Here is an 18,999-nt window from a genome sequence, read left to right as displayed (position 1 = left end):
AAACCCCACTTAACCCTACCCATAACCCCCCTCTCTTAGATGCCAAAGGCCACCTTACCAGATGTGAGCAACCGGAAGTATGTCAAAGGTCACCTGTAAAACTGCTTTAATCGATCAATAAGAGGTCAAAGGTCACCTGTAAAATTAGTTTGATCGAAGGGTGTCCATTTTTATCTCTCCCCTCCCTTAGATGTCAAAAGGTCACCTGTCCAGATGTGAGGCACCGGAAGTAAGTCAAAGATCACCTGTCAAATTACTTTGATCGATCGATAAGAGGTCAAAGGCCACCTGTCAAATTAGTTCGATTGAAGGGTGTCCATTTATTCTCTAATATACATTGATGAGTTTGGCTTCAACTTGGCCATAAACAGAGCAGACTGCACCAGCACAGGAAATCAGACACAGAATCAGCACATGAACTTCCGTCCGTTCATGTAGCCAATCGTAGCTTTACATCGACATTACGTCATGTCCAGTGGCACCAGGCCAGTTGTCAATCGATCAAAGATCAGCATGGCGACATGGACGACGAGAAACTTATAGTTGAAGTGAAACAACTCACAATCATATGTGATATAACACATCCTTTTTACAAGAACAATGGAAGGAAGGAGAAAGCCTGGCATTTAATTGCAGGAGTTGTTGGAGTGGATGGCGAGTACAAACTACTAAGATTATAAAAATGTGAATTTAAATGAACTTTACAGGAACTACCTCTGGGTAGCAGTCAAATATTTTATTATTCATCAAATTAATTATACATTGAAATTACAATTACTTACATATTTATTGTCTTGATCAGTGCAAAATTACTGAACATTTTTAATGACTTTAAAGTATTACTTTCCTTTAGTATTTGACTGAATAACTTTGAAACTTTTGTACTTTCAACCATGTTTTTATTCTAAGCTGTCTGGAAAAAAAGAAATACATAGAAAAGATTTCACACAGCTATGGTATCAAAGGTGTATACAAATATGTACTACTATGGAAAATGTTACTACCCAGTGTTAGATACTCTTGATATGGTCAGGTGTGGGGTAAGTGCATGAACATTCAGTCTCTACCTTATGCCATTTTAGCAGTGAATTCTCTCGATACCCACCGCATACCGTCTGAAATGTAAGAACAGGGCAGATCTTACTGTTAAGTCAGCTCCGAACCACAGGTAATAGCCAGTGGGTCCAACTGGGTTTATCTCAGTTCCGCATCTCGCGGCCTTCATGATGGTGTACTTTCGGGGACTGGACCGGTCACTCCCCTGCGCCGGAGGGGCTTCTGGTGGCTTCTGGTGGCTCAGAAGACAAACGGGGTGGTGTACAGGAATTCACTGCAAATAATGACAAAATTGTCCAAGGATCGTGTTGGTTTTGGTTGCTGACCAACTCTGATGAGGTGAACTTAAATCCACAAAAGATTGACAAAAAGGTTGACAAACTCAACGCTGGCTGTCTTGGTGAGCAAAATAGGTGAGGATGTGTGCAGCAGCAGAGTTTAAAGAAGGAGACAGGATGACAGACGAACAAAACCGCAAAACATATCTTTCTATTACATTCTTCTCTTTCCGTCTTTATTCGGACCTTTTTCTTCCATCTCTTCTTCCTCTCCTGCCATTTTCAAAGACTCTCCTCAAGACTCTCATTCCATCATTTTAGAACTCTCTGTTCTTCATGATTCAATCCGTTCAATTCTCTACCATCTTCTCTCTTCTCCGACTTTCTTCTGATTTTTCCTCGCGGTTTTCGGAGTTTGATTCGCAGAGGCGGGGCATGATGTAGGCTTACGCTACACTTTCAGCCGATGGTATGCCTGAAACTGTTGTGACGTCTGCCTGGGCGTATTTTGTAAGACGAGCCATTCTGGCTTATGAGTCTGCAATGAGGGTGCAACAAAGAAACTTGTTTCTTCATTTCTCATTGTCTCATAAATATTCGTTCAGAGGATTCTGAAAACACCGTAACTTGTTAATATATAAAGGTTAAAGATATAGCATAAACTTAGGATATAAGGACATCAAAAACAATGTAACATGACGATTATGAGTCTCACAATTCAGATGGATATATGTAAAGTTGTGACGTATGAATAACGAACCACACAATAATATCTTCCTGTGTTAACCATGGAATACAATAAGAAACAGCAGGACACATTGGTTGCATTATTTGATATAAATGTCACATGTCATATGAAAGTTGTTGACTTCATTTTGGGTTAAACTATTCAGTACTATGGACCACCAGGGGGCAATGTGCCCCCATAAGCTGATTAGTCATTTTCCAAAATAATAACTTCTTCGGTATCATTCCACGTACGATCATGAAAAAGGTATTAAAATGCAGCTTGTGATATCACTGAGAACATTCACCTAAATTTATGGCACAGGTCTGTGGAAAGGGGGGCTGAGAAACTCCCCCAAAATGCTTTCATACGCTGAAGGTTGGTGTAAATTTCTCTTTTTTGATGTAGAAATCCCCCATCTGGTATTTCGACACTGACCATCCCTACAAAAGAGTGTTGGAGTCATTTAAAGTCTTGAGTTTGTATTACATTCCACACTTGAGTTCACTACACATGCTTTCCATCTATTGCTCCCAGGCAGTTTGGAAAGTTCAACTTCTTCCAGAAGCCGTCAGCTACTTCCTTCCTGTGTGTTGTGTTGGCCTGGGTGGGAACCTCTCCATCATCGTTTTCTCAATGGCAGCACACACCATGGGGACTGAGTTCATGACCATAGTGTGCCCCGGGCGATAGCTATATGTCAGACTCAGTAGTGAATCTCCAGAAGTCATGTACCTGTGAGGGAAGAAGCAAATAAATATAAGTTATATGTAAACATTGTTAACACCGTGTCTCTCCTTTGTTTCAGCTGACACGTGTAAAGCAAGATGGAAGTATTATAATTGGCTTTGTTCTTAGACATTATGTATTCATATTCTGTATTTCACTAAACAATCTATGTTCCTATTTTGTACTTGTCCACTCTGGTCATACAACACAATGTATGTCCAAGACTTTAGAATGACATAGCGGGACAAAATAACTGGGTGTCACGTTTGTGTTTTGATTATTCTTGTTTTCAGGCCTTTTATCATGTTTTCAGTTTCTTTGTTATGTTTTCAGGTTCTTGTCATGTTTTTTCCTCTGTCACTTAGTCTCACTCAAGTCACCTGTTTTCTGTTCCACAGCTGCACCTCGTCACCAATCACCTCCCAACAGTATTTAGTTTCCAGGTTCACTCACAGTCATTGCAAATTCCTCACTTACCCTTTATGTGACAGTCACGTAATGTTAAGGCTTGTTTTTGCCTCATAGCCACACTTAAGTCAAAGTCTCTGTTCTCATAGTCTTGTTTTTGTCTTGCTTTATTTCTCACAGTCTTGTTATTCATAGTCATAGTCATAGTCTTGTTTAGTTGTTTCTCACAGCTTAGTGTTTTTGATAATCCGGCCCAGCCGGACAAAAGCCTTGCCTTTTTGTTCTTGGAATAAACCTCATTAGTTTTTTTTCTGCATATGGGTCCTCCTTTCCTGCATCGTTGTTGACACTGGGTCAGATAAAGTGTCACTATTAGAGCAGATAGGTCTGGTACATTAGATACATGCCTAAAGCAACTCTCTCTCTCTCTCTCTCTCTCTCTCTCTCTCTCTCTCACACACACAACGTTTATCACATCCAAAGAACATGACAAAGCCAGTAGTAATCCTGCTCATGTCACTAAAAACTGGTCAATTATACTCTGTCAAGTGTAAGTACAACCTCTGTGAGATAAAGGTGAACATAAATATGAAATTATTTCAGATATCGGGACTCAGCCTGACGAGTTTCCTGCGAAAACTCTGTCACTCCGAGTCCAGTACTGCCATATACTTTACATGTGACTGCTAATAAATACTTTGTTTAACTTAAGATTTCTCTAGCTTGTTCTTGGGTTTCCAATGAAAGAATCGGGCTAACAGAAGGCTTTAAGAGATGCGTTTGTGAAGAACCGGAAAAAAGGCCTTCCAAGTGGATCGGCAGGTGGCACACAAAAGGACTGGAAGTGAGCAGAGATCATGTCCTTCATTTTACCCTATATTCAACCAAGCAGGTATGTATGAATTACTTCAACAAAAGTAAATGTCATTACATTATTTAAGCCTCAAACAAGATTGATAACAGCATTTGTGTTGTCTTATTGTCAAAGTGCATTAAAGTGGTGAGAAGTATGTGAAACTGGTATGTTCATATACAAATTGTTCCCTGTGTGTAATTTATTTCTTTTTGGTTTTTGTACAGTTCAAAAACCAACCTGAGCCAGTTACATCATGAGTGTCAGTCACTGCCAGCCCTCAGACTGGTCCAGCCCCCCTGGCATTTCATGTCCACAATCCTCTACATCTCCGGCTCCATCAAACTCAACACGTCTACCTCTAGGTCCAGTAGCCCTAGGGAGAGCACTTCAAGACCGGCTGCTGCAGTGTAGACTCCCCGGGAACCCAGATGAGGAACCCAGACAAAGACCACCGGACACGGGCATTGGGGAGCGGTTGTCTTTGCTGGAGCAGCCAGTTCCGAAACTACATATGCCTGATGGTGAGCTGGATGAGGCATACCACTTTGCCTTAAGCATTGTGCCAATGCCACACAGACTGGATAAGGACAGAAGGAAACAGGCCACAATGGAGATACTGACTGTACTTCATAACCTTGAAAGAGGCCAGGGTTATCAACATCCTCCACCTTTACCTCCCTCTGCTCTCAAATTTTTATTTGAAAGTGAATTTAAGTATTATAAAATGTTGCTTCAGCTTGTGGCGTGCGATTGCATTTGTGGTTTACCTTTGTGCCACAGCCAGTCTCTGCTTAGGCTCTGCTGGGAGCTCTGTAGTTTGTGCTTTGCCTGGTCACTTCAGGGCTGATGAGGGATAGAAGTTCATCCATCTGCTCTGCACTCATCCTGAAATACTGATGGTGGCGTTGGCTATCCCTTCTCAGTTCAGCCACCAGATGGTAAACGTCGCCTTGAAGTCTTCTTTGCTGGTTGAGGGGATGAACCCAAAATCGTCTCCTGCTCCCTCTACCCCTCCTCTGCAGTCCTTCAAGTAGGAGAACTAATGCAAGTGTTCTCCTTCCTCGTTTCATGTGTATTGCTCACTGTATGTGAGCAATACACATGAAATGATTATGATGAATTAAACTCATTGTTTTATAAACAAACAATACAGCCACAAATCTTTGATAATTCATAACTGGACTTTTAACAGTATTCACTCTGGAATAAGATTAGATTACATTACATATACTTTATTCATCCCACATGGGGGAAAGTGTAGTATACGCTACAGAATTAAAGTAGAAAGACAAAAAACACTATAAACAGACAGAAATACCTATAACCTACACAATAAACAGGAAAAACAAGCAACTTTCAAACAGACAATGTGCAAAAAAACAAGCACTGAGGATAAAATGTGGCATTATATAAAAAGAGTATTATAATGTCAACTGACAATGATATGAGAAATAGTGCAAAGAAAGTGACCATGATACAAATAATAATATTGCAAGACTCAGTGACTATAATATGAATAATATTACAAAAGTGAGTGACAATGACATAAATAATACTGCAAGGCATAAATGAAATAAAATAGAAAGTGTCAATACAGCACAACAAAGTACGACGTGACGAAACAACAATTAAAATCTTATAAACCAGACAACCATAGAAACTGAGTAGCAAACGTACCTATGATAGAAGTAGAATGTAGAAGATAGATGGTCAAATCCACAGTTCTTACAGGAATCAAAGTAATCCGTTTATTGTCGTTTCCTTTATACACAGTTTATCGCGGGATTTCGCGGGCTCACGTATGTTCCGGATTATCGCGGGATCTAGCGATCTAGCGTGAATACGGCAGGCTCGCAAGTCAGCGCTCCGCTGCCGTTACGCGCCAGGTGGGGATGAACGCAAAACACAGGACGGACCAAAACCGTTCCCGGTGGAAATCCCCCTTTAGTTTCTGCTTTGCCTCCGTTTGCCTGGGCAAAGGTCCTTCCGCAAGAAGGCACTGGGGCCTTGTCTGTTGCATCTTGTGTGTTTGCTTTGTAGTGTTGCACCCAGGCTAGGAGGAGCACTTTCCCAGTTGTCTGCATCTCACTGAGGCCCCAGCTCACTGATTTTAGTCTTCTGTTTTAATTATTAATATTTTGTGTTGTAGTTGGTAATTTTAGTTAATTTTTGTGAGTAAAATTACCTAGCTTATGTCTACATTTTCTTCTTTCTGGGCAGCTTTTATCTCTCATTTGGTCTAGGTTTAGTTTTGATAACTGGTAGTATTATTTCAGTAAACTTATTTTCTCATTTAAACCTACTGGCTTTGCCTCCTCAGTCCCGAACTGTTTACTTGTTCCACCACTCTTTGTCACAGCTTCATAAACTTTGGGTCGCGCCTAATATTTTTCCCATTAACAGCATCTCTTTTTAAGCCGTGGCCTTGTGAAATCTTGTTCTTCCATAAAACATTGGTGTTTAAAGGGTAATGTACAAGGTGTTGCGCTCAATTGAACCCAATAGGGTCATCAACATCTGTGTGGATTACCCAGTATTTTTTGGGATCTTGGGATCTTTAAGTTAAGAGACACTTAAGTTGTTTCCCTTTCTTTTTACATGAGACCAGGTTTTTGAGTAACCTTTGTTTATGATGCCTTTATAATAGCAGCCCACTCTTGAAGGCCTCTTCCTTATCCAACCTTAACCTTCTGAGTTTGGCTGTGAACCAGGATTTGTCATTGTTGTAACTCACCCTGGTGCGTGGTGGAACACAGCAGTCCTCACAGAAGCTGATGTATGATGTCAGCCTCTGTGTACTCATCCAGACTGTTGGTAGCATCCCTGAACCAAGGCCGTAACTACCATAATATCGAGGACACAGAGGTTGTGTCCTCGATATTTTTTTGTTGTTGCTTAAAGTGATGTGATTTTATATTTGAAGAGCCAAGAGTAGCGCGACTGTTTAATAAAACAGTGGCTCAGTTTGGGCATACGTGCTGTGCGTCATCAACAACGGGTAACTATCACACACAAGTCGACTTTAATGTTACCGCTACCGTTAGCGAGTCAGTCAGTCACACCAAGCGAAGAGGAAGAGGAGCACATCAAGCTAAAAATGTAGGTGGAGAGCAGTTAAAGTGGTAAATGACTGTAAGAAAAAAATGCATTTTAATGTGGAGATATTTTTATTGCAGCCCAGCGTACCACTCGGATAGCAAGGAAACATGAATCAAAGTTTAATTTTGGTTAACTCCGTCAGTACCACTAGTCAATCAATTTCCACCGGTTGAGTCAACATTCATTTTGCGATTGAAATGTCAGCGACGTTTTCGATTGAAAATTAAACGTTTATTCAGTGTTGATTTCTCAATGTTGGATGCTGAACCTGTTATATATTTCTGCCGGATGCCGGAGCACCACACAGCAACACTGCACAGAGCAGATCGTGCGGGACAGGAAGTTGTGTGCAGCAACACAATAAAAAATTTTCAAAAAAATATTAATAATAAATAATTTTCTGTGGTAACTTGCCCTTACTTCATGAGTCACCATAATGGTCCTTCAAAAAGCCTCAGAATGCCCCATTTTTACCTCAGATTTCAAAAGCTCCGCCCCACTGCAGCTGAATGCTGAATGACCCAGCGACAGGCCAGCTACTCAAGGATCTTTAATTTTAAGATTTAGACTGCAGTGATTTGCTGCAGTATGTTGTTCATGAAAGCTTTACTTCAGAGACCCCAAAGTCAAGTGTGGTTGACATCCATTAAGAGAACTTAGCTTTACGCCCCCACATCATTTTGAGGCACCGTTACTATCATGACCACCCCACAGCAGGTCATGCTCTACATGCTCTGCTGGATATTGGTGTTGACTCCTGACATCTGACCACTAACCAACTGACAGGTTGCCAGTACAATGAGTACAATACTGTAATTATTGTAAATAATGCCTTGGGTATTATCGGCAAGGTGATCATAGAGTTGGCAGAGTGTGATCACTCTATGCCTTGGAGTTTTGTTTCCCTTGTTTGGCTGGTTGTGCAGTTCAGTGTTGAAACTCGGACTGGAGGGGGGGTACAGAGTATAGGAAATTTAACTGAACTTTGGAACTGAACTGAACACTGTATTATACACTTACACGCACAGTTTTCTTCACATAATACACAAGTTAAAACGGAATTCAGTTGTCAGATTGATTTCTGGTTAGTTTCTTGTGCTCTGCTCAATGCAAAGTTGCTGTTGTGAAATTAATAATGCAGTTATTTTTCTTGGGGGCTTTAACAACTTAATCAAGACTAAGAAAGATTTACCATGACTAATGTCAGACTTTACTCTGACTGGCACCCCTTTGTCATAATAAAATGCTACAGAAAATTGGCACCCTTGACTTAAAAATGTCTTAAGAATGCTGTGAGGATTATGTACAGTCCTAACTTTTCCCAGGACAAGCTGGGACCCTGTTTATTAGAAGGTTTTAAAATTTCTGTTTTTTTAGGTGACAGAAGAAGAAATAAAGTAATCATACCTTGTGTGCCACAGACCGCTCCCAAACACGAGGGGGCAAATAATATCTCTAAAACACTTAAGTTGGCTTTATTAAATGTTAGGTCTTTAGCTGGGAAAATATTTTTAATTAATTATTTTATCACTGAGCACACCCTGGAGTTCATGTTTTTAACTGAACCTTGGTTAGACCAAAATAACAGTGCTGCTGTTCTCATTGAGTCGACCCCTCCTGGTTACCGTTTTATCAGTGAGGCCAGAGTGAGAAAGAGAGGAGGAGGGGTTGCAGTCGTATTCAATGAATCATTTCAATGTAAGCAGTTATCTCCTGGAAGTTTTCAGTCCTTTGAATATATGGCTATACAGCTGAAGGCCTCTCCCAGAGTCCTGTTTCTGAATGTATACAGGCCCCTCAAATACTGTGCAGACTTTTTTGATGACCTGCTGTCTATGATCTGTGTTGATTTTGACTGTGTAATAATTGTTGGTGATTTTAACATCCATACGGACAACCCTCAGGACAAAGGGACGAAAGACCTTAGTAACACTATGGCAACTTTGGGCTGACTCAGCATGTAACAGAGGCCAAGCACAATAGGGGGCACACTCTAGACTTACTGATCTCTAAGGGTCTGAGCATTTCAAAGATTACTGTGTCTGATGTGGGCCTGTCTGACCATTCCTGTGTTATCCTTGAGAGTACAATTTCAGTGCACACAAATGTCTCAACAGCAGTGATCTCAAAACGGTGTATAACTGAAAACAGTAGTGAGAACTTTAACCAGGTTTTCTCTTTAACACAGGGTTCAGTCAGTGAGCTCGTCAGTAGCTTCCGTGCTAAAATGTTAAATGTTATGGACACTATTGCTCCCATTAAGGTGAAGGTTATCTCTGGAAGAAAGAAGTCTCCATGGCGAAATTCCACACAGTGTCGGAAAGCTGAGCGCAGATGGAGAAAAACAAATCTCCAGGTTCATTATGACATCTATAAAGAGAAACTTCACTCTCATAATCTACAACTGAGGAACGCAAGGAAGTCCTACTTCTCTGACATCATCACCAAAAACAGTCATAATGCTCGGGCCTTATTTGCTATAGTTGACAGGCGAACAAACCCTCCTGTGTCAGTGGCAACTGAACTTTATTCCACCATGGCCTGCTAGGACTTTGCCAAATTCTTCACAAAGTCCAAAATATTAGACAAGAAGTTGGTGCATCAGCAGCATGTATAGCATATGTACCGTGTCAACCAAAAAACGGTTTAAACGCCATGACGCTGTTTCAACCCATTAACAGTGAAGACCTGGAGGATCTTATGTAAGCTGAACTCCTCCTCTTGCTGTTTAGACATCCTGCTAACAGACTCAAATGAACACCTACAGGCCCATCTCAAATCTCCCATTTTTAAGTAAGATCATTGAAAAAGCATTTTGTCAACAGTTTATTTACTTTTTAACACAAAATAACTGCTATGATACCTTCCAGTAAGGTTTTAGTCAGAAGCACAGCACTGAGACAGCTCTGACCAAAGTGTTTAATGACATATGTCTGAATACAAACGGTGGAAAAATGTCAGTCGTAGTTTTAATGGATCTCGGTGCTGCTTTTGATACAGTTGACCACAATATATTACTCAAACAACTAGAGAACTGGGCGGGTCTCTCCGGACCTGTACTAAACTGGTTCAAATCATACTTAGAGAACAGGAAGTACTGTGTCAATAGGTAACTTTACATCTGTGCAGACAAGAATCACATGTGGAATTCCTCAAGGTTCCATCCTGGGACCTCTTCTGTTTAACATCTACTTGCTCCCACTGGCAAAGATTATAAAAAACAACAAAATAAACCACCATAGCTATGCAGATGACACACACATATATATTACAATGTCACCAGGAGACCGAGGCCCTGTACAGGACCTTGGTAAATGCATTGAGGAGATCTATACACCTAAAAACTACCAACCAGGCCAGAAATCTGGGTGTAGTGATGGACTCAGACCTAAATTTGGAAAATCCCATTAAGACAATAACAAAGTAAGCCTTCTATCACCTTAAGAATATATCAAGGGTAAAATATCTGATATCTCAGCAGGACCTGGAAAAACTAGTCCATGCATTCATATTTAGTAGGCTTGATTATTGTAATAGCATCTTTATAGGTCTACCTAAAAAGTCAATTCGACAACTGCAGCTCATTCAGAACTCAGCTGCTCGAGTCCTCACTAAGACCAAAAAAATGGACCACATCAGTCCAGCTCTAAGGTCTTTACACCGGCTGCTTGTCCATCAGAGGATAGACTTTAAAGTTCTGATGCTGGTCTATAAAGCTCTGAATGGTCTAGGACCAAAATACATCGGTGACCTCCTGACCTAGTATGAACCTTCCAGACCCCTCAGGTCATCTGGATTCGGTTTTTATCAGTTCCCAGAGTCAGAACCAGACATGGAGAAGCTGCATTCAGCTTCTATGCTCCACATGCCTGGAACAAACTCCCAGAAACACTGAAACACTGATTTATTTAAGTCCAGGTTGAATCTGACCAGTGATGACATGTTTAGCCGTATGTCCTCATTCAATCGCTGGTTGTCTAGATGGTGTCCAGCAAACAACGTGGGCTACATAGATAATTGGCAATCTTTCTGGAGAAAACCTGGTCTGATGAGGAGAGACGGCATCCATCCCACTTTGGAAGGAGCGGCTCTCATTTTCTAGAAATATGGACGAATTTATTAGTTATCCAAAAACATGACAACCCAGGGTTGAGACCAGGATGCAGAGTTGTAGTCTTTCACACTTCTCTGCGGCTTCCCAACTGATGCTGACAACCCCCCCCCACTAAAAAACATAAAAAGGAGCAAATCCTCTTGTGCAAAAAAGATTTCAAACAAAAACTTTAACTGAACAAAAACATCAAACTATTAAATGTGGTGAGCTGAATATTAGATCGCTCCTTTCGAAGTCTCTGTTAGTGAATGACTGTTCACGTTCCTCAAACCACAGGCAGAGGAGGAGGAGTGGCATCTATCTTCAGATCAGGGTTACTAATCAGTCCTAGACCCAAGATTAGTTTCCACCCAAAGTGGAAATCACAAATACCTCTTGTGTTTGTTGTTGTGTATCGTCCACCTGGCCCTTATTCTGAGTTTCTGTCTGAATTCTCAGTTTTTATCACAGTTAGTGCTGAGTACAGACAAAGTCATTTTAGTGGGTGACTTTAATATTCATGTAGATGTTGAAAATGACAGCCTAAATATTAACTTTAGTTCTATATTAGACTCTATTGGATTTTCTCAAAGTGTTCACAGACCTACTCGCTGCTTTAATCATACCATTGACCTTGTGCTGACTTATGGCATTGAGAGTGAACAGTTAACAGTGTTCCCTCATAACCCTGTCTTGTCTGACCATTTTTAATAACTTTTGAATTTACATTACTTGACTATACGGCTTCTGAGAAGAATTTTACATATAGAAGGTGTCTGTCAGAGAATGCTGTAACCAGATTTAAAGAGTGGATTTCATCATCCTTTTCTTCACTGCCATGTGCAGATATGACAGAGGACGGCTACCTAAATTTTACTCCGGTAGAACTTGACTCTCTTGTTGACAGCACTATAGCTTCAATGCGTACAACACTGGACAATGTTGCCCCTCTGAAAAGGAAGGTAATCAGTCAGAAGAGGTTGGCTCCTTGGTATAATTCACAGCTGCCTGCTTTAAAGCAGACTGCAAGAAAGCTGGAGAGACAGTGGCGTTCCTCTAATTTAGAAGAGTCTCAATTAGTCTGGAAAGATAGTTTAATAATGTATAAGAAAGCACTTCGTAAAGCTAGAACTGCTTATTATTCATCATTGATAGAAGAGAATAAGAATAATCCAAGGTTTCTTTTCAGCACTGTTGCCAGGCTGACAAAGAGTCCGAGCTCTGTTGAGCGATGTATTCCCTTAACTCTCAGCAGTGATGATTTCATGAGATTCTTTATCAATAAAATTGTTTCTGTCAGAGAGAAGATTAATGGAATCCTTCCCACTATTATCACTGATGTATCATCAAGTAGAGCAGCTTTAGAAGTATCTTTAGAACCTGATTTGTATTTAGACGGCTTCTGCCCAGTTCATCTTTCTGAGCTAACAACAGCAATAGTCTCTTCTAAACCATCAACTTGTATGTTAGACCCAATCCCAACCAGACTGTTCAAGTAGGTTTTCCCCTTGACACTTCCATATTGGATTTGATCAATCGGTCTTTGTTGACAGGATATGTACCTCAGACTTTTAAGGTTGCTGTAATTAAACCTTTACTTAAAAAAACCTACTCTTGATACAGAAGTGTTGGCTAATTATCGATCAATATCCATTCTCCCTTTTTTGTCTAAAGTTCTTGAAAAAATAGTTGCAGTTCCACTTTGTGATTATTTACATAGAAATAATTTGTTTGAAGAGTTTCAGTCAGGATTCAGAGTGCATAATAGCACAGAAGCAGCACTGGTCAAAGTTACTAATTATCTCCTCTTAGCCTCTGATAGCAGACTTGTTTCTTTGCTTGTCCTGTTGGATCTCAGTGCTGCATTTGAAATGATCGATCACAGCATTCAGACTTGAACATGTTATTGGGATTAAAGGAACTGCATTAGGCTGGTTTAATTCATATTTATCTGATAGATTCCAGTTTGTTCTTGTAAATGAAGAATCTTCCTCACACATTGGAGTAAGTCATGGAGTTCCTCAGGGTTCTGTGCTTGGACCAATTCTTTTTGTACATGCTTCCATCAGGTAACATTATTAGACAGCATGGCATACATTTCCATTGTTATGCTGATGATACTCAGCTGTACTTATCTATGGAACCAGATGAAACAAATAGGTTGGTCAGACTACAAGCATGTCTTAAAGACATAAAGACCTGGATGACTCAGAACTGCCTGCTTTTAAATTCAGACAAAACTGAAGTTGTTCTCTTTGGACCTGAACGCTATATAACGAAGTTGTCTCGTTATATAGTTACTCTAGATGGTATTTCCTTGGCTTCTAGTTCTACAGTGAGGAAGCAGACACCTTTCCACTTTTAAGATTTGGCTTAAAACTTTCCTTTTTGATACAGTTTATAGTTAGGGATGGCTCAGGTAATCCTGAAACATCCCATAGTTAGACTGCTGGGGGACCTCATCTGTCACACCTTTCCTCACTTTGCTCTCTTTTTCCCCCTGTTCAATTTCTCAAATGATTTTATGTACATGTGACATTATTGTGGTTATTAACTTGTGTTTCCCTGTTCCAACAGGTATCCTTTGAATGGTTTTATGGTGTTTTTCCCCCCTCTTTTCCCTCTTTTCTGTCTTCTCAAACCCCAGCTGGTCGAGGCGGATGGCCACCCTTTCTGAGTCTGGTTCTGCCAGAGGTTTCTTCCTGTTAAAAGGGAGTCGTTCCTTTCCACAGTCGCCACAGGCCTGCTCAGGACGGGAGATTGGACTGAAGACAAGTTTCAGTCCAATCTGTTGGTTTCCTTAGCTAGAATATTATTTTTTGAATTGGCTCTATATGAATTAATTGGATTATGATTACAATTAATTGAATTCCAATTGGCTTGAATTGGATTATATTATTTAAGTGCCTTGAGATGACAATTGTTGTAATCTGGTGCTATATAAATAAAATTGAATTGAATTGAAGACTAATGTCGAATAGACATCTATTTTCAGTTGCATTTAAATAAAGCTCCAAATCGAAACGTTATCATATTTTACATATTATTATCATATTTTATATATATTTTTTTTATTTTAAATTATGCATTCTATCTCTACTGTATTAATTTGTCTGTAAAGCACTTCGAATCACCTTGTTGTTGAATTGTGCTATACAAATATATTGCCTTGCCTTTCTTAATTTATTCTGTTTTGTGGAAAATTACTTCCAGAAAGGAAAGGAATGTGGAACATCAGAAGGAGGAAAGGCATGAGAAAACTGAATCACTGCATGTCCTTTTACAAAATACAAGCCTAAACACTGTGGGATAAGGCAGTGATCAAGTTAATCAAGCTGAACCTACAAGCACAATGTACTCCCTGCTTGATATGGATTTGTGCATTAGCTCTGAAACAGGGCCATATGCAAGGCCCAAAAAATACAGAGGTCATGAGTCAGAACTTCGGGGGCATGCTCCCCTGGAAATGTATTTTAATTCCGTTATTTAAATCTGGTCGTTTTCAGAGTCTTAAGGAACAAAAACAACATCATAATAACTTTCAGGCTTATTTGTTTTGTTTGTTATCAGAGAATATCACCCTCATCCTAAATGATTTGCAAATGTACTGACTGAGTTAACCAAAATTAAACTTTGATTTGATGTTCCTGTGTTATCTGAGTAGTACGCTGGGCTGCAATAAAAAGTATCTTGTGGCAGCTGTCGCTCTTGTCTTCCTCTTGCTCTCTGACGCGGAGCCTTGCCCAATTCTGGGATGTGTGGCTTTATCAGCCAATCATAATTAGAACTTACGTATAAGAAGGGGAAGGGTGCACTTCAGCTCCCAGCTTGCTTGTAGGCTGTAAACAAGCCCATTCCCTGGTCGTCTCACTCCATGCTTACATGAGCAGGTAAGTTAACAGTAGCTTCACCGTTGTATTGGTGGGACTTTTAAATGTTTGCTTTGTTTTTACAAGCAGCCTTCCTTTTATTTGGCAGCGCTGTGTTCCCTCCTCTGCTTTGTCACCTTGTGTGTCCCGATGAGCGTGTAACGCTCTCCTCCGAGTGTCTGTAGACTCGCATATCGGTAGGTGCGCCTGATAATAGCCTGTTGGGTTAATTTACAAAGCATGGGTGTTATTGTACTAATTATTTGTTTGCAGCTTCAAGAGGCCCTGCTGCTTTGTCTCTGTTGCTGTCTGATCTAACCTTTGACTCGTTGCTGTCCGGTCACGCTTTTGGCTGCTCTGTTTTCAACGCTGCTTTCCAGTCCTGGGGCCTCATGTACAAATGGTACGTACGCACAAAAAAGTGGCGTACACACTTTTTCACGTCAACGATCAGATGTATCCAGAGCGAATGTGCGTGCCTCACGCAAATTTCAGGGCTGTCATACGCACTTTTCTACAGCGGTTGTTTCTTTGGCGACACTTACAGGTGATGTTGGGAAACTGTTATAATGAATAAATGTAAACACAATTTGTCCTCAAAATGAGCGATGTGCACATCTGAGACACATGAACAATTAACACTGATTAACAATTAACACACCCATGTGTCTGCAATTACACGAGTGGATATAAAAGTATGCGTAAAATGGTGCAATGCATACTATTAAAAACAATGGCTGCTTTAGCGGTGTTGGAAGACATAGCAAATGGTGCAATAAGGAGAGAGCGTGTATTTAGAGACAGGCATGATTTGTTGGAACATGAGGACAAGTGGCTCATCAGCCGCTTTAGGTTCCCGAGGGCAATCCTCCTGGAGCTAAGTGCAGAGCTGCGGCCGGCGTTGGAGCGCAACACAGCGAGGAGCCATGTGCTGCCTGTTCCCATACAGGTGACAACCACGTTGCGGTTCCTGGCAACCGGGGCATTTCAAAGGGAGCCGACCGACCGATCGGGACTGTGCCAGTCGACCCTGAGCCGAGCCATGCCAGCCGTATGGGACGGGATTATCCACATCTCAGCCAGGTATATCAAATTCCCATACAATGCAGCTGAACAGGCCAATATTAAAGCGCAATTTGCAGCGACAGCCGGTTTTCCTAATGTAATCGGAGCTATCGACTGCACCCACATTGCTATAAAAGTGCCATCACAGGATGAATTTGTGTATATCAGCAAGAAGCAATTCCATTCCATCAATGTACAGATCATTTGTGATGCGCAAATGCACTTAACTAACATTGTGGCGAGGTGGCCTGGTTCAACGCACGACTCATACATTCTGAGTAACAGCATTGTTGGGAACAGACTACAAGCTGACACTGTGCGCGATGGGTGGCTTCTTGGTAAGTAACTATATTCGTGTACTTGTCCTAATATTATTCCCGGTGACATGTATTAAGCATGTGCTAAATTTCTATCCCGTCTTCACAGCACCATTAGTCGGTGCTTAAGGTTAGTGTTTTATAGTTTTATTTTTTTTGTTCACTCTGGTTAAACTACAGCGTAAGATCTTGACCCGATTATCTCAGAGTGCAAATTACTCATGTTAATAACCCCGTGCGAAAAGTTTAAAATGTCTCAGCCTCACCTTTTCCTTGGCGCACTTATGCGTTATTTTGCAACAATAGTAACTGATACATGTAGAATAACAAATGGAAACTGTATATCCAGTTAACTTTGTCTCCTTTCAATTTACCCCAGGTGACCGTGGCTACCCACTTAAAACCTGGCTGATGACCCCTCTCACCAACCCTCTGACTGACCAAGAGCGGAGGTACAATGACCTCCATTCCCACAGTCGGTCAGTGGTTGAGAGGACGATCGGTCTACTGAAGGGACGGTGGCGATGCTTGGACAGGACTGTGGGTATGCTGCTGTATAGTCCTGAGAAGGTGTGCCGCATTGTGATGGCGTGTGGCGTCCTTCACAACGTGGCAAACCGGCACGCCATATCACTGCCAGAGCAGCACATCCCCCCACCAGATGAACCAGAAGCTGGACCCATGCATGTGTGTCCTACCCTGGAGGCCATTCGGGCCCAGCAACAGTTGATTTCAACCATGTAAAAGAGGCAAGCATGCAGAATTCACTTATTCACCAATGCATTTATTGATTCCCCAATATTTGTGAGGACATTTATTAGTTGATCGAGGCGATCATTTATGCTGCCTATTGCCATCACGATTTCCTCCTGTGACTCCAGCACACGACGGGTGAGGACTCGACCAGCAGGGACGACGGCAGCAGCTGGTGGTCGCGGTGTACTGGCGCTGGAGGCACTGGGCATGTCAGAGGAATCGGTGGAGCCCGTGGCACATGACTGCAACTCCATGTCCTCTCCTGTGTAACAATAAAATAAATTGCTTAATCAAATATGAGTTAAAGTCCTTAATTGAACAAATTTGAAACCATATACAGCATTTACGCATGAAACTCTAGCTTACAGGGCTGTGAGCAGGCTACTGTATGAACACATTTGTTGTGAGTTACACAAAATTACAAAAATATATAGGTATTTACCTTGGGGATTGTCAGAGTCACCCACACATGCTCCCACCACCCCTGAGAGAGCAGTGTCACCCATAATTGCACCGACTCGCTGTTCAAACAGGGTTGGCCCCACTTCTCCTGCCCCACCGCCTGTTTTAACCACAATTCGACGGTGAGCAGCCAGTCTCCGCTTCACATCTACCTTGATGTCGGACCACTTCTTTTTGACCTCTGCTTGTGTGCGGTTCTCCGACCCCACCGCATTCACAGCCTCGCACAATCTCTCCCACCCACTCCTCTTACATTTGCTGCTGATGCCGGAGGACAGGGTGCCAAAGAGCACCGTTTTGCGCGCCTCCACCTCGGACAGTAGCACTTCCATCTCGGTTTTCGTGAAGTTCTTCTTTTTTCCCATCTTAGTCATTTGTTTTTCTATGTTTTCTGATGTGCAGAGACAGGAATCGCAGGTGCAGGGCTCATTTAAATATGATTTGCATATTTAAGTAGGGGCGTGGGCAGGGAGGAGTCGGTTACTTTGACATGTGCGCTCAATTCCACGTTGATTGGGATGTACAAAAGAAATGTGCTTGGATTCATGCGTGTGCACACATTGATACATCTGGATATTTTTGTACGTTGGAGGGCATTTTGGTTTGCGCGTACGCCATGTTTCAGTAGGAAATCCACGCAAGTCTTTGTCCATGAGGCCCCTGCTCCTATCGGCTGTCGGTGCCGCGCTTTGGGCCCTTTTTTCGACTGCTGATTGCAGAGACTGCATGTTCAGCCCTAAAGCCCACCGGATACCTCTCGGTGGCGGGGATTGGTGTCTGTGTCCCGGTTAACGGGGTTACACCATTCTAACCCATGTTTAAATGGACTGTGATGTGAAATCCAACTATTCAGTGGTTTTTCTTTAATTGGTTTATTGTTTGGTTTTGTTTGTTTGTTTGTTTTCTTTCCCAGAATCTAATCCCACTAATTGTTTTGTGTGAAAATTAGTATTTTCTAAATAAAATTGTGTATTTTAAAATGGAACCACGTCTCTGTGGCACAGTAATGACGGACCTGACTGCCTTATAGGTAACTGTTCAATGTATTTCCTTCGGTGTAATTCCCAAGGTGGTGTTGTCTGACCATATTACTTGGTATCTCCTCCATAAATATATTTTCCTTTTGTTTTGCTTCTTCCCCATTGCTCATGCCACCACAAACTTGGCGTTGTCGGCAGGACTCTATTTTTTGTTGGCAAGACACGTATGTACCAATTCGTTTTTTATTTTACCTGATTTTTGAGTATTAGTGTTGGAGTCAAAGCAGCAGTTGGTTTCTGGTGG

The 18,999-nt window shown here is 41.4% G+C and overlaps 1 pseudogene; it reads left to right on the top strand.

Annotated features, from left to right (window-relative positions):
- The first annotated feature begins 521 nt into the window (after window positions 1–521).
- LOC140274761 (uncharacterized) lies at window positions 522–17,241 on the top strand (annotated as a pseudogene).
- The last annotated feature ends 1,758 nt before the right edge of the window (window positions 17,242–18,999 follow it).

This window comes from Leuresthes tenuis, unplaced genomic scaffold (genome assembly GCF_036924035.1).
Source record: "Leuresthes tenuis unplaced genomic scaffold, fLeuTen1.0.hap1 SCAF_18, whole genome shotgun sequence".
In the NCBI taxonomy this organism is placed as follows: domain Eukaryota; kingdom Metazoa; phylum Chordata; class Actinopteri; order Atheriniformes; family Atherinopsidae; genus Leuresthes; species Leuresthes tenuis.
This window is presented reverse-complemented; position numbering and strand designations above follow the sequence as displayed.